The following is a 15,377-nucleotide window of genomic DNA, read 5'->3' as shown; positions in this document are numbered from 1 at the left end:
CACAAGAAAACTGGAAGATGAGAAGGTAGCAGAGCGGGGAGGCTTGAAAGAGTGATTTTTAAAGTGGCACAGCTGAAAGCAATGTCAAGGCCCAAGGTGTGACTGTGCCAGAGTGTAACTTGAGGAGGAGTGCAGGAGGTAAAGATGAGCAAGTCAAAGAATAGAGAGAACATGACATTGGAAGGGATGTCTGCATGAATGTAGAAGTCATCCATGAGAATGTCAGGGTTTCTGGAAGAGGAGAAAACCATGAACTCTTTTACCAAAAGTCTTTAATGAATGAGATTTAAAAAACGACAGTGATTAGGAAGCGGAAAGGTTAGCATTGCCCAATAGTAGGGACCTTGGAAGAGCAAGCCAGTAAATGATAGAGTTCTTCAAACCCTAAGTTGTTTTTTTGTTTGTTTGTTTTTGCCATTCTACAATCTTTATCCAGGTGATTGATTCACACCCCCTATCCTCATGGCTCCCAAATTTACATCTGTAGCTCAGATCTCTCCTCTAAGTTTCAGACAGCTTATCCAACTGCATACTTGACAGCTCCACTTGGACCAAACATATGACCTTCCTTCCAAATACTGTCCTCTTCCAGGCCTCTTTTTCTCTGCGGTGCCCCCATTCATTCAGTTGCCTAAATCTGAAACTTAGCAGTTATCCCTGACAGTCCCCCTCTCTCACATTTTCCCCTGTCAAATCTATTATCAAGTCCTGTTGATTTCACCTCTTCAGTAGCCCTTGAGTTCCTCCGCTCCTCCCTGCCACCACCCTGGCCTACACTGCCATTTCTCCCCTGGTTTAATGCAAGGGCTTCTGTACACAGCCACTTGGCCCCCCTCCAATCTGTTCACTCTGCAGCCAGACTGATCATTTTAAAATGCAAATCTGATCATGTCACCTGCCTGCTTAAACATGTCACCACCTTCCCATGTCTGTCTGACTCACTGCTGAATCCTTAGTAGCTAGCACAGTGCCCAATACAGTGACTCAATAAATATTTGATGATTGAATGAATGTGAGGTAAGATGAAGTGTTTGAAGCCAGATGGACAAATTATGTTCTTTGATCACAAACTGAATTCCTAATCTTGGTCATAAACTGGACCCTACAGTTGGGCCCAGTATGAAATCAATAGGCCTGGCAACAGCCAAAGTCCTTCCTCATAGCTGCTTGTACCATTAGCTCTCAATCCTGCTGCCCATTATAATCACCCAAAAAGCTTAATTAAAAAAAAAAAAAAAAGCCCAGATCAGGCATGGTGGCTGCCTCACGCTTGTAATCCCAGAACTTTGGGAGGTTGAGGCAGGAGGCTCTCTTGAGCCCAGGAGTTCGAGACCATCCTGGGCAACATAGGGAGACCCTGTCTCTACAAAAAATAAAAAAAATTAGCTGGGCATGGTGGCTTGCGCCTGTTGTCCCAGCTATTTGGGAGGCTGAGGTGGGAAGATCGCTTGGGCCCAGGAGTTTGAAACTGCAGTGAACCATGATCCCGCCACTCCAGCAGGGGCGACAGAGAGAGACCCCGTCAAAAAAAAAAAAAAAAAAAAAAAAAAAAAGGCCTGACTCTACCTAGACCAACTAAATCAGAATATCTTGGGGGTGGGGGTCCTGGCCTAATTAGTTCTTAAAACTCCCCAAGTTAATTTTAATGTGCAGCCGCAGTTGAGAGCAATGTTGTACCCCTTGCTTCTCAAGGTGTGGTGCACAGCAGTAGCTGCATCACCTGGGAGCTTGTTAAAAATGCAGTCTCGGGTGCCACCGGATTCCCCAGATTTTCTAAATCAGACTTTTAACAAGGACCTCAGGTGATTTGTCCAAGTGATAATGTTTGAGAAGCACTACCAAGGAGCCAGGCAGGAGAGGGTGGACTTAGTGGTGCTCCTCCCAGCTTCCAGGGAAGTATGTGGTTGCTTGAATGGAGGCAAATCTCCACTCCTCCACGAGTCCAGATCTAATAGCTGGATCAGCATTTTGCCAGGCTAGTGGGCCGGCATTCCAGTGTAGATAATGTAAATGTCTTTCTGCATGGACAAAATCCCCATCCTGAATAGCGACAGCAAAGCAAAGCAAGGGGTTCCATTCCATCGGGAAAGCTGGGACTAGCAGTATATATTTGCTAGGAGTCCTTTCTGAGGAGTGGGAACAATAGACTAAAGAATCAGCCCTCGCGGTCCTGTCACGTCCCTGCACCCAACTAACCGCGGGCTGGGCCTAGCCATGATTGCTCGCACTGTGAGCACTGCTGCTTGCGCAGGGAACCCGCCCTCAAAGCCACAGCGCCCTGCGATTCTCTCTACCAGCTCCCCACCCCCGCCCCACAACTCTCCTCCAGAAAAGGAAAATAAAAAGTGATCAAAAGTATTCCAATTCTATTATTGGTTTGGTTTCAAAATGTTGGCCCTGTTCTTTCGGGCTGGGCCAGGTGGGTAGAGCCGACACCCCCTTGTCTCGGGGCTCTGAGGCTCTTGCAAGCGCGGGAACCAGCGTGGGGGCGGGATCCCCAGTGCCCCCGGTGCGTAGGCGCGCTGCCGCGCTGCCACGCCCTCTCCCGGCCCCTGGCCAGGGCAACGGTGCCAGGGGACTGGCGAAGGCGCGCGGTGGGCGCTGCACTGCCCCCCTCAGGGCGGGCGACGCGCTCCTTCGCGGGCCCAGCGCGTTCACTTCCTGGGCCCGGCTGACACTGCCCTGCGCCGCCGCCCGTCAGTCCCGGTACCCCGCCAGGAAATGTCTTCTTCCTGGGAAGACGGCCGCTGTCTGCGGCAGTGGGTGGCAGAGTCTGAAACCAAGTTGCACAAGCCCTGGGAGACAGAAAGCCTTGTGTTTGTCTTGGGGACTGTTCCGTCAGAACGAGCAGCTTAAAAAATGTCGCCTGTGAGGTCTCAGCTCGTAAGTGCCCCTCATGCCCACCCCCGGGAGGAGGCATGAGGGTGGGGGAAGCATCTTCATGGTAGATAGAAGCTTAAACGCTGCAGGAGCCGCCCGCTTGCGGCGGCCAGGACGAGGCCCCTTCGAGGCCAGCTGTTTGCTGTGTAACTGAGAGCAGAGTCCTTTAAGGACACAGGCCATTGGGTAAACACCCTCCTTGTCCCTCAGGCAGCTGGGTGTGGACGGCGGCTGCCTTTGGCCGGGGAGGCAAGGGCACCCAGCTGTTACCCAGCCAATGAGGACACATAGCCTCTGAGAAAAGCACAAAGGTGGCCCCTCTAGGCTATCTCTAGGGGAAAAAATTACACACACACACACACACACACACACACACTCTTAAAAGTCTTGTGCCTGGATGCTCAGCACTGGCCCTGGAGCCTGCACCCACCTGCCTCCTAGTTGGCAGTAGTTCCCTCACACTGGCATGGTCTCCACTGAGATACTGGCTCCTTCATGAGCTCATTCCCATCCTCTACCTTCTTCCTCCTGTTTCCTTAGTTTCTCTCATTCTTAACTTCCGCTTTCTTCATCTTTCTCCCCATTTGTTCCACCTCTCCCTCTTCTGTTTCTTTCTTCCTTTTTCATTCATTTAAAAATGCACTCACCATGCATTAAGCACTGTAGTAGTCAGCCTGGCTGCCATAATAAAAATACCAGAGACTGTGTGACTTCAACAACAGAAATTAATTTTCTCACTTTTTGGGGCTGGAAGTCCAAAATCAGTGTGCCAGCATGGTCAAGTTCTGGTGAGGGTTCTCTTCCTGGCTTGTAAGATGGCTGCCTTCTTGCTATGTCTTCACGTGGCGGAGGAAGAGAGAGAAAGATCTCTTCTTCTTATAAGGCTGCAGTCCTGTCTGCTTAGGGCTCCACCCTTATGACCTCATTTGACCTTAATTACCTGCTGAAGAACCTATCTCCAGGTATAGTGATATTGGGGGTTAGGGCTTCAGCATATGAGTTTTTTGGAAGTTGTCAGAAGTCAGTCCATAGCAAGCACCTACAGGGATTGTTAGATCCCTAGGAGCTATAGCAATGGGGAAAGCAGCAGTGCAAACAGATGTGACCAATGTTGTTAACACAGTGTTAACAGAACATAGCAGGAGCACGAAGGGGCAGGGGTGAATAGGTGCCTCGAGAAATCAAAAAGGGCTTGACAGAGAAGGTGACATCTAAGGTATGCGAAGTAATTTGCCAGGCAGAAAACAGAAAAACTATATTTCAGGCAAAGGGAATAGCATGTGCAAAGACATAGAGTTGTGAAACGGCACGGCCTGCTTCATAAGCAATGAAAGGTTCTGTAGCACTGGAAGTGAGGGTGTATGGTGGAGGGGGAGGGGGATGTTGGAGATGCAAGTTGGGGTTGCCACATGAAGGGCCAAAGCAGGACATGATGATGGTCTAAGAAGGCAAGGATAGTGAGGCTGGAAAGTAAGGACAGGGTGCAGGGGACATTGGCAGGTTCAAATTGACAGCATTTGATAACTGATTGAATATTGGGGTGATGAGGAGGGAGGAGTGGAGGGCAACTCCTGAGTTTCTAACTTAAGGGACTGGCAACATTTACTGGAGATACAGGAGGAGGAGTAGGTCTGGGGTGGGGGTGAGAGTGGATATGATGAGTGTTAAGCATCTTTAGAAAGTTCTGAGGTTGGGTACTAGCAGTGAAGTGGGGATGGAACAAACTCAATGTAGATTCACTAGCTCACGTGAGGAAACTATTTAATGTTTGAAAAGGAACTATCCCAAATAGTTAAAAGAACAGTGCTCAGAATTCACACAGGGCTGGGAATAGTGCCTGCTCTCAACCAGCTAAAATTAGAGTATTGGGTAGTGCTGCAGTCTGAGTCTTTATATACCCCTCGCCCCCCAAATTCATATGTTGAAATCCTAACCCCCAAGGTGACAGTGTTAGGAAGTGGGGCCTTTGGGAGGTTACTAGGTCACTACGATGGAGCCCCAATTATGAGATTAATGCCCTTAGAAGGAGACATAGGAGAGAGCTTCATTCCTTTCTCTCTCTCTCTCATTCTCTCTCTCTGTCATCTGAAGGTACAACAAGAAGATAGCAATCTGCAAACCAGAAAGTGGGCCCTCACAAGAACTAGATGATGATGGTGTCCTGGCTTCAAACTCCCAGCTTCCAGAACTGTGAGAAATAAATTTCTGTTGTTTATAAGTTACCCAGTTTTGGCATTTTGTTATAGCAACCTGATTGAACTAAGACAAGTAGAGTACACAGAAGGTTCTTGCTTCAGTATGGTGAAATAATTAGCCCCAAACTTAATACTCTTCTGGTCTCATTTAACAAAGCTTAACAGAAAGCCCCAAAAGGATCAAACAATTTCCAACAAACTTAACTGAGTCCCGGAACAAAACTCAAGAATAATTACAGCAAGGTTTCCGAACCTCAGAATGATTGACATATTTGGGCTTCATAATTCTTTATTGTGGGGGCTGTCTTGTGTATTGCAGGACGTTTACCATCATACCTGGCCTGTACCCATTGGGTACCAATAGCACCCTCCAGTTGTAACAACAAAGAATGTCTTCAGACAAACAAAACTGCCTTTAGATGGGAACCACTGATTATAGAAACTTAGACATATAAACAACCAACAAGGTAGAATACACAATGTCTGGCATCCTGTAAAAAATTCCCTAGCATGGAAAGAGCAGGAAACTGTGACTAATAAGGAGATAAATCAATTAATTGAAATCAAACCAGAACTGACACAGATGTTAGAATTAGCAGACAAGGATAAAAAAGTTAATTACAACTAACTGTATTCTGTGTGTTCAAAAAGTTAGGTGGAGACATGGAAGTTTTTTTTTTTTTTTTTTTTTTTGAGACAGAGTCTCGCTCAGTCGCCCAGGCTGGAGTGCAGTGGTGCCATCTCGGCTCACTGCAAGCTCTGCCTCCCAGGTTCCCGCCATTCTCCTGCTTCAGCCTCCCAAATAGCTGGGACTACAGGTGCCCGCCACTATGCCTGGCTAATTTTTTTGTATTTTCGGTACGGATGGTCTCGATCTCCTGACCTCGTGATCCACCCATCTCGGCCTCCCAAAGTGCTGGGATTACAGGCGTGAGCCACCGCGCCCGGCCGGAAGATATTTTTGAAAATAGCCAAATCAAACTTATGGTAATGACAACCACAATATGTGAGGTAAAAAACACATTGGATAGAATTAATAAAAGATTAGACATTGCAGAAGAAAACATTAGTGAACTTGAATACACAGAGATAGAAATGATTTGAAATGAAACACACATAGAAAAGAGAATTACAAAATGAATTGAGCATCAGTAAACTGTAGGAAAAATTCAGATGGCCTCTTATATGTGTAATTGGAATCCCTGATGGAGAAAAAGAAAGAAAAGGGACCAGAAAAAAGTTTGAAGAAATAATGGTCAAAATTTTTTCAAATTTGATGAGAATTATAAACGCACAGATTCAGGGGACTCAACAAATGCCAAGTGCAAGAAACATGAAGAAAATTATGTCGAGACATATTGTAATCATATTGCTCAAAACCAGTGATAAGGAGAATATCTTAAAAGCAACCAGAGAAAAAAGACACATTATATACAGAGAGACAAATACAAGATTTCTCATTGTGAACAATATAAGTGAGAAAATGATGAAGCAAAATCTTTACAACACTGAAAGAAAAAAGAAAACTGTTAACCAGGGATTGTGTATCAGGCAAAAATATCTTTCAAAAATGAAGGCCAAATAAAAACATTTCAGTTATACGAAAGCTCAAATAATTTATCACTAGCAGACCCATGCTACAAGAAATGGAAGAAGAATAATAAATGAAAATATGAATCTACACAAAGGAAAGAAGAACACTGGAAATAATTAACTACACAGGTAAATAGGTCAGATTTTTTAAAAAGTATTTGAATATCTTTAATAGATAGTGGATTGTTTAGGCAAAAATAATAACAATGTAGTGTGGGGTTTGTAACATATGTAAATGTAAAATATATGACTACAATAGCACAGAGGTTGTGGGGAGAAATGGGTATATGCTATTGTAAAGTTTTTATAGTATATGTGATGTGGTACATATCACTTGAAGGTAGACTGTGTAAGTTAAAGATGTTTATAATAAACCTAAAAGTAATCACTAAACAGCACAAAAAGTCATAGCTAATAAGCCAATAAATGAGATGAAATGGTATCATAAAAAACATTCAGTTAATCCCCAAGACAAAAAAAAAATGTAACAAGGAATAGATGGGACAAATAGAAAACAAATAACAAAACAATAGATTTAAACCTAAGTGTATCAATAATTAAATGAAATGTAAATGGCTTAAATACCCAAATAAAGGATTGAGATTTCCAGATTGGATATAAAAGCAACAGCCAACTATGTACTGCCTATAAGAAAAACATTTTAACTCCAAAGTTAGAAATAGATTAAAAGTATGGAAAAAAGTTATACCATGCTAACACTAATCAAAAGAAATCTGAAATGTCCATATTAATATGAGATAAAGTAGATTTCAAAGCAAAAATAATTTCCAGAGGTAAAGAAGTTAATTTCATAGTGATGAAAGGGTCAATTCATCAAGGGGACATAACATTTCTAAACGCTTATGTACCCAATAACAGAGCTTCAAAATACCTGAAGTAAAAACTGACAGTACTTCAAGTAGAAATAGAAATTGCAGATTTCAAGACCCATCTTTCAATAATTGATAGAATAAGCAAAGAGAAGATCAGCAAGAATATAGAAGATATGAATAACACTATCAACCAACTTGACCTAATTGATATTTATAGAGCACTCCACCCAACAAGAGAGGAATATACTTTCTTTCCAAAAGCATACAGCACATTTACCAAGATAGACCATATTCTGGGCCATAAAACAAGTTTCAACAAATTTAAAAGAATTCAAGTTAGTAAAGTATATACAAAGTATATTCTATGACTATAATGAATTTAAATTAGAAATCAATAACAGAAAGATCTCTGGAAAATGCCTAGATATCTGGAAACTAAATAACACACTTCTAAATAATCCATAAGTCAAAGAAGAAGTCAAAAAGATAATTAGAATGTATTTTTAAATGAATGAAAATGAAAATACAAGATAATAGAATTCATAGGATGCCACTAAATGCCTATATTAGAAAGCAATAATGCTCTTGAATTAGTTAGGGTTCTCCAGAGAAACAGAACCAATAGGATAGATAGATAGATAGATAGATAGATAGATAGATAGATAGATAGATGATAGATAGATAGATAGATAGACAGATAGATACATAGATAGATAGATAGATAGATAGATAGATAGATAGATAGATAGACAGACAGATAGATATAGAGATATATAAAAAGAGGTTCATTATGAGGGATTGGCTCACATGGTTATGGAGGCTAAGAAGTCCCAAGATCTGCTGTCTGTAAGCTGGAGGCCCAGGAAAGCCAGCCATGTAGTTCCAGTCCAAACCCAAAGGCCTGAGAATGAGTGAGCCGATGGTGTAAGTTCCAGTTCGAGGGCCCAAGAACCAGGACCACTGATGTCTGAGAGCAAGTGAAGAAGAATATTCCAGCTCAAGCAGAGAGAGCACATTTGCTCTTCCTCCACCCTTTTGTTCTATTCAGGCCCTTAAAAGATTGGATAATGCCCACTCGTGCTGGTGAGGGCAATCTTCTTTACTCCATCTATCAATTCCAATGTTAATCTCTTCTGGAAACATCCTCACAGACACACCCAGAAATAATGTTTACCAGCTATCTGGGCACCCCTTAACCCAGTCAAGTTGACACATAAAATTAACCATCACAGTTCCTAAATCAATTATCTTAGTTTTCAGAACCAAAAAAGAGCCCGCATTGCCAAGACAATCCTAAGCAAAAAGAACAAAGCTGGAGGCATCATGCTACCTGACTTCAAACTATACTACAAGGCTACAGTAACCAAAACAGCATGGTACTGGTACCAAAACAGAGATATAGATCAATGGAACAGAACAGAGCCCTCAGAAATAATAGCACCCATCTACAACCATCTGATCTTTGACAAACCTGACAAAAACAAGAAATGGGGAAAGCATTCCCTATTTAATAAATGGTGCGGGAAAAACGGCTAGCCATGCGTAGAAAGCTGAAACTGGATCCCTTCCTTACACCTTATACAAAAATTAATTCAAGATGGATTAAAGACTTAAATGTTAGACCTAAAACCATAAAAACCCTAGAAGAAAACCTAGGCAATACCATTCAGGACACAGGCATGGGCAAGGACTTCACGTCTAAAACACCAAAAGCAATGGCAACAAAAGCCAAAATTGACAAATGGGATCTAATTAAACTAAAGAGCTTCTGCACAGCAAAAGAAACCACCATCAGAGTGAACAGGCAACCTACAGAATGGGAGAAAATTTTTGCAATCTACCCATCTGACAAAGGGCTAATATCCAGAATCTACAAAGAACTTAAACAAATTTACAAGAAAAAATCAAACAACCCCATCAAAAAGTGGGCAAAGGATATGAACAGACACTTCTCAATAGAAGACATTTATGCAGCCAGCAGACACATGAAAAAAAGCTCATCATCACTGGCCATCAGAGAAATGCAAATCAAAACCACAATGAGATACCATCTCACACCAGTTAGAATGGCGATCATTAAAAAGTCAGGAAACAACCGGTGCTGGAGAGGATGTGGAGAAATAGGAATATTTTTACACTGTTGGTGGGAGTGTAAACTAGTTCAACCATTGTGGAAGACAGTGTGGTGATTCCTCAAGGATCTAGAACTAGCAATACCATTTGACCCAGCGATCCCATTACTGGGTATATACCCAAAGGATTATAAATCATGCTACTATAAAGACACATGCACAAGTATGTTTATTGCGGCACTATTCACAATAGCAAAGACTTGGAACCAACCCAAATGTCCATCAATGATAGACTGGATTAAGAAAATGTGGCACATATACACCATGGAATACTATGCAGCCATAAAAAATGATGAGTTCATGTCCTTTATAGGGACATGGATGAAGCTGGAAACCATTTTTATGAGCAAACTATCGCAAGGATGGAAAACCAAACACCACATGTTCTCACTCATAGGTGGGAATTGACCAATGAGAACACTTGGACACAGGGTGGGGAACATCACACACTGGGGCCTGTCGTGGAGTGGGGGGAGGGGGGAGGGATAGCATTAGGAGATATACCTAATGTAAATGACGAGTTAATGGGTGCAGCACACCAACATGGCACATGTATACATATGTAACAAATCTGCACGTTGTGTACACATGTACCCTAGAACTTAAAGTATAATAATAAAAAAAACTAGAAAGAGATAAAGAAATTAAACCCAAAGTAGAAGAAAGAAAATAATAAAAATCAAAGAAGAAATTAAAGAAATAGAAAAGAAACAAACAATAGAGAAAACGAATTAAGCCAAAAGCTTAGAGTTGAAAGTTCTTAGAGAACATCTGAAGTTCTTAGAGATAATCAATAAAATTGATATATTTTTAGCCAGGCTAATCAGGAAAAGAAGAAAGAAGACACAAATTACCAGTTTGAAGAATGACAGGGGTGACATAACTACAGATTCTCCAAATATTAAAAGAATACTAAGGGAATATTATGAACAACTTTTTGCCAATAAATTTGACAACTTAGATGAAATGGAAAATTTTTTGAAAGACACAAAACACCTAAACCCACTCAGGAAGAACAGGCACTATGAATAGCCCTCTATTTAAAAAATGACTTTGTGGCTAAAAACCTTTCTACAAATATAACTTCAGGGTCAGATGACTTTATTGGTAAATTCTACAAAATATTTTAAGCAGAAATAATACCAATTTTATACAAACTGTTCCAGAAAATTGAAAAGGAAGAAATATTTCCCTTTTCATTTTAGCTATGTTTATTACTAGCATTACCCTGATAATAAAAAAGGAAAAAGATGTTATGAGAAAACTACAGAGCAGTATCCCTTATAAACATCTATGCTAAAATTTTAGCAAATCAAATCTAACAATATAGAAATAGGAGGATACACCCACGATCAAGTGGGGTTTATCCCAGCAAGGCAAAGTCGGCTTAACATTTGAAAATCAAGCAATGTAATTTGCCACATTAATAAACAAAAGGAGAGAAAAAAACCATAGGATTATCTCAGTAGATGCAGAAAAAGCACTTGACAAAATCCAACATCCTTTTTAAGAAAAACTCTCAACAAACTAGGAATAGAAGGAAACATTCTCAACTTGAGGAAGTGTATTATGAAAAACCCACAGTTAACATGTAACGGTTGACTACTGAATTCTTTCCCCCTAAGATCAGGAGATAGACAAAAAATGTCTGCCCTTATTCGATATTTTACTGGAAGTTCTAGCCAGTGCAATGAGGCAAGAAAATGAAATAAGAGGCATCTAGATAAAAAAGGAAGAAGTAAAACAGTAAAACTGTCTTTATTTGTAGATAACATGATCATGTATATAGAAAATCTAGAAGGATCTACAAGAAATCTACTAGAACTAATACATGACATTAGCAAGGTTTCTGGGTACAAAATTAATATATATAAGTCAACTTTATTTCTATATGCTAGCAACAAACAATTGGAAACTGAAATTTAGAAACAATACTGTTTACAATTCAATGAGAGAAAGAATAGTCTTTTCAACAAATGGTGCTGGGACAAGTGGATATCCACATGCAAAACAATGAAGTTGATCTCCTTTCCTACATCACACATAAAAATGTACTCAAAATAGAGCATAGACCTAAACGTGAGGTCAAACTATAAAAGTCTTAGAACATAGGTGTAAATCTGTGTGCTCTTAGATTAGTTGTTTCTTAGATATAACACCAAAAGCACCAAGGAAAATACAGATAAATTTCACTTCATTAAAATGAAGAACTTTTGTGCATCAAAGAACACTATTAAGAAAGTGAAAAAGAAAAAAGACAACCCATGGAATAAGAGAAAAAATTACAAATCATATATCTGATAAGGGCCTAGTATCCAAAACATGTAATGAACTCTTACAACTCAACAATAAAAAGACAACCCAATCAAAAAGTGGGCAAAGGCTCATTTCTCCAAAGATACACAAAAGACCAACAAGCACATAAAACATCATTAGTCATAAGGGAAATGAAAATCAAAACCACAATGAAATACCTCTTCACACACACTAGAATGGCTATAATAAAAACAAAAACAGAAATAAGTGTTTGGGTAGGATATAGAGAAATTGGAACCCTCATACATTGCTGGTGGGAATGGAAAGTGGTACTGTTGCTAAGGAAAACAGTTTAGCAGTTCTTCAAATGGTTAAACATGGAGTTATCATATGGCCCAAGTAAATATTTGTAGGTATATTCCTGAGAGAATTGAAGACATACATCCACACAAAAATATGTACACAAATGTTCATAGAGCATTATTCATAATAGTCAAAAATAAAAACAACCCAAATATCCATCAACTGATAAATGGATAGATAAAATGTGGCATATCCAAACAATTGGATATGATTTGGCAGTAAAAGGGGATAAATTTCTCATACATGCCACAACATGGATGAACCTTGAAAGCATTATGCTAGTGAAAGAAGCCAGACACAAAAGGCCAACATTGTATGACTCCATTCATACGAATGTTCAGAAAAGGCAAATCTATAGGGACAGAAAGAAGGTTATTGGTTGCCAGGGGATGGAAGGGTAGGGGAATGGGAAGTGACTGGTAATGGATATGGAGTTTCCTTCTGGGATAATAAAAATGTTCTAATATTAGATTATGGTGATGGTTGCACAACTCTGTAACTATACTTTAAACTGGTGAATTGTATGGTATGTGAATTATATCTCAATAAAGTTGTTAAAATAATTCAATACTAAGAAAACCAACCAATAAAAAATGGACTAAATATTTGAACAGACAATTCACCAAATAAGATATCTGGATGGCAAATAAACACATATAAAGATGCTTTCCTCATTAGCCATTAGGGAGATAAAAATTAAAACCACAGTGAGATACCACTACAGATCTATTCGAATGGCTAAAGTTAAAAAGACTGACTGAAGTACTATTCCAATTATGTGAGGTAGTAGAGTAGTTACAGTCATAGAGACAGAAAGTAGAATGGTGGTTGCCAGGGGCTGGGGAAGGCGCAAATGGAAAGTTAATGTTTAATGGGTACAGTGTTTCAGTTTGGAAAGGTGAAAAAGGTGTGGAGATGGATGGTGGTAATGGTTGCAGAGCAATGTGAATATACTTAATGCTGACAAAATATAAACTTAACAACAGTTAAAATTTGTTATGTGTAATTACCTACAATTAAAAAATATGTAAATGAAGTCTTCTTAAAAAGGTCTAAATGGTAAATTTTGTTATATATACCTTTCACCACAATAAAGAAAACAAACAAAAGACTGACCACACCAAGTGTTGGTGAGGATATGGAGGAACTGGAATTCTCATACACTACTGGTGAGAATGTTAAATGGTATGACCATTTTGAAAAATGGTTTGGTAGTGTTATAAAAGTTAAACAGACATCTACCATATGGCTTAGCATTCCACTCCTAGGTATTTTCCCAAGGGAAATGAAAGTATTTGTCCATACAGAGACTTGTATATGAATATTCATAGCAGTTTTATTGGCAATAGCCAACAACTAGAAAAAAAAACCATCCATGTGCATCAACACATGAATGAATAAACAAAATATGGTGGAAACCACTCAGCCATTCAAAAGTAATGACCTGCTGATACACAAAACACTGTTAATACATACAACAGCAGGAATAAATCCCAAAATAATTTTTCTGTGTGAAAGAAGCCAGCAAAAACAGAGTACATATTGTGTTATTCTGTTTATTAAAAATTCTAGAAAATGCAAACTATATATTAACAAGTAAACCCTCCCTCCAGCCCCTCCCCTCTCCTCCATCCCCAGGTGACTGCTTGAAAGCATTATCCCCAAGTGATTGCTTGGAGATGGAGCAGAGGGGAGGGGCTGGATGGAGAGTTTACAAAGAGGCAGGAGGAAACTGTAGGGATTGATGAAAACTTGATAGTGGTGATGGTTTCATGAGAGTATGTATATGTAAAAGCTTAGCAAATTGTACACTTTTGTACACTGCATGAAACTTGTGCAGGTATTGTATGTCAATTATACCTCTATAGCGCTATAAACAAAAAAGGAGGGTGTCTTTGAACAGATAAACTTCAAGGTCCTTTCCAGCTTCAATTCTGTGGTAACTATTAGAGAAAATTATCCCAAAGCCTGCTACTGAAGTAGTCCTTTGTACTGGGATGCCCAAATCATCGAGACAAAACTGAGGATTTTGCTTGGATTATGTGTAGACATGCTTTTGTTATTCACCTCTCTGGGGCTGTGTAGACTGAACCTCAAAATCCAGTGGGACAGAGTGGGGAAGCACACCACCAAACCAGTGGAAAGACATCCAGGTCAGTGGAGGAAACTGGGGAAATGACAGCCTAATGAGCACTCCTCTTTCCAGTTTCTTTGTCTATGATTCAGAGGATCGGCTTGCCCTGAGCATTCCAGACCAGTGAGGCATCTCAGGGCCATGAATGCAGAGATATCCCAGGGGATAAAACAATGGAAGACAAGATGGAAATAAGAAATGGCCTTTTTAGGTCTCTTGACCCAAATGCAAGGAGCTAAGAGGATATGGAGGAAGAGGTGGAAGTATCCCTTCCCTGCAGGAAGGAGATTATGACTTGATGGGGTCTAGGGAAATCAAATGTAAGAAACTAAAGACCTGGAATGTCAAGCCTCCTGGGATGTTTTTTAGATGGACGTGCTAGAGGAGCAAGAGGAAGGAGGTGATACCACCTCCCCCGCTCCCCCACCCAGCCCCGCCAACCCCTCCGCCTGCCTGCTAACAGTGAAAGCCAAGAAGGCCAGGAAGTGGAAGAATGCAAAGCCAAAAGGCACACTTCAAAGCCGTTTGCCAGCTGGGCAGTGCCTTAAGCAAGTGCCACGGCTGATGGATCACCTCATGGGAAGCACCAGCCAAGAGGGATCAGCCCAGGAGGCTGTCACCCTATCCTCAGCCTGCACCTGGGTCAGATGCTTTAAAGGAAGACAGTCAAAATCCTAAATACCCGAGGTGACTCCGGGCAATATTTACACCTGAGCAGAATGGCATTTTCTTCTTGATCCCAGAGGGTGATCAGTTATAAGCTTCAAGCCTGAAGCAGGGGAATTGAATGTTCTTGTAATTTTATCCTACATAACAGAGCCACAGAAACTCTTCTTATCCAGAGGAATGTAGAACTCAAGTATCCTTCCCCACCTCCACCCTTGTTCCTCCTGCTACCCCTAAGTCGTGCACAGTGCACTTCCCACTCCCCCAGAAGAATGGTTACATTGGCCAGTATTGTAATGATTCCTCAAATTAGTAAGGCGTTTCA

The 15,377-nt window shown here is 40.7% G+C and overlaps 1 long non-coding RNA gene across 1 annotated transcript; it reads left to right on the top strand.

Annotated features, from left to right (window-relative positions):
• Positions 1-2,494: 2,494 nt before the first annotated feature.
• Positions 2,495-5,102, top strand: LOC107971177 (uncharacterized). Its single transcript, XR_001714140.3, has 2 exons — positions 2,495-2,883; positions 4,972-5,102. It is a non-coding gene; the product is annotated as an uncharacterized LOC107971177 (long non-coding RNA).
• Positions 5,103-15,377: the final 10,275 nt, after the last annotated feature.

Source organism: Pan troglodytes, chromosome X (genome assembly GCF_028858775.2).
Source record: "Pan troglodytes isolate AG18354 chromosome X, NHGRI_mPanTro3-v2.0_pri, whole genome shotgun sequence".
NCBI lineage: Eukaryota > Metazoa > Chordata > Mammalia > Primates > Hominidae > Pan > Pan troglodytes.
The sequence above is the reverse complement of the archived record's forward strand: the minus strand, read 5'-3'. Positions and strand labels throughout refer to the sequence as shown.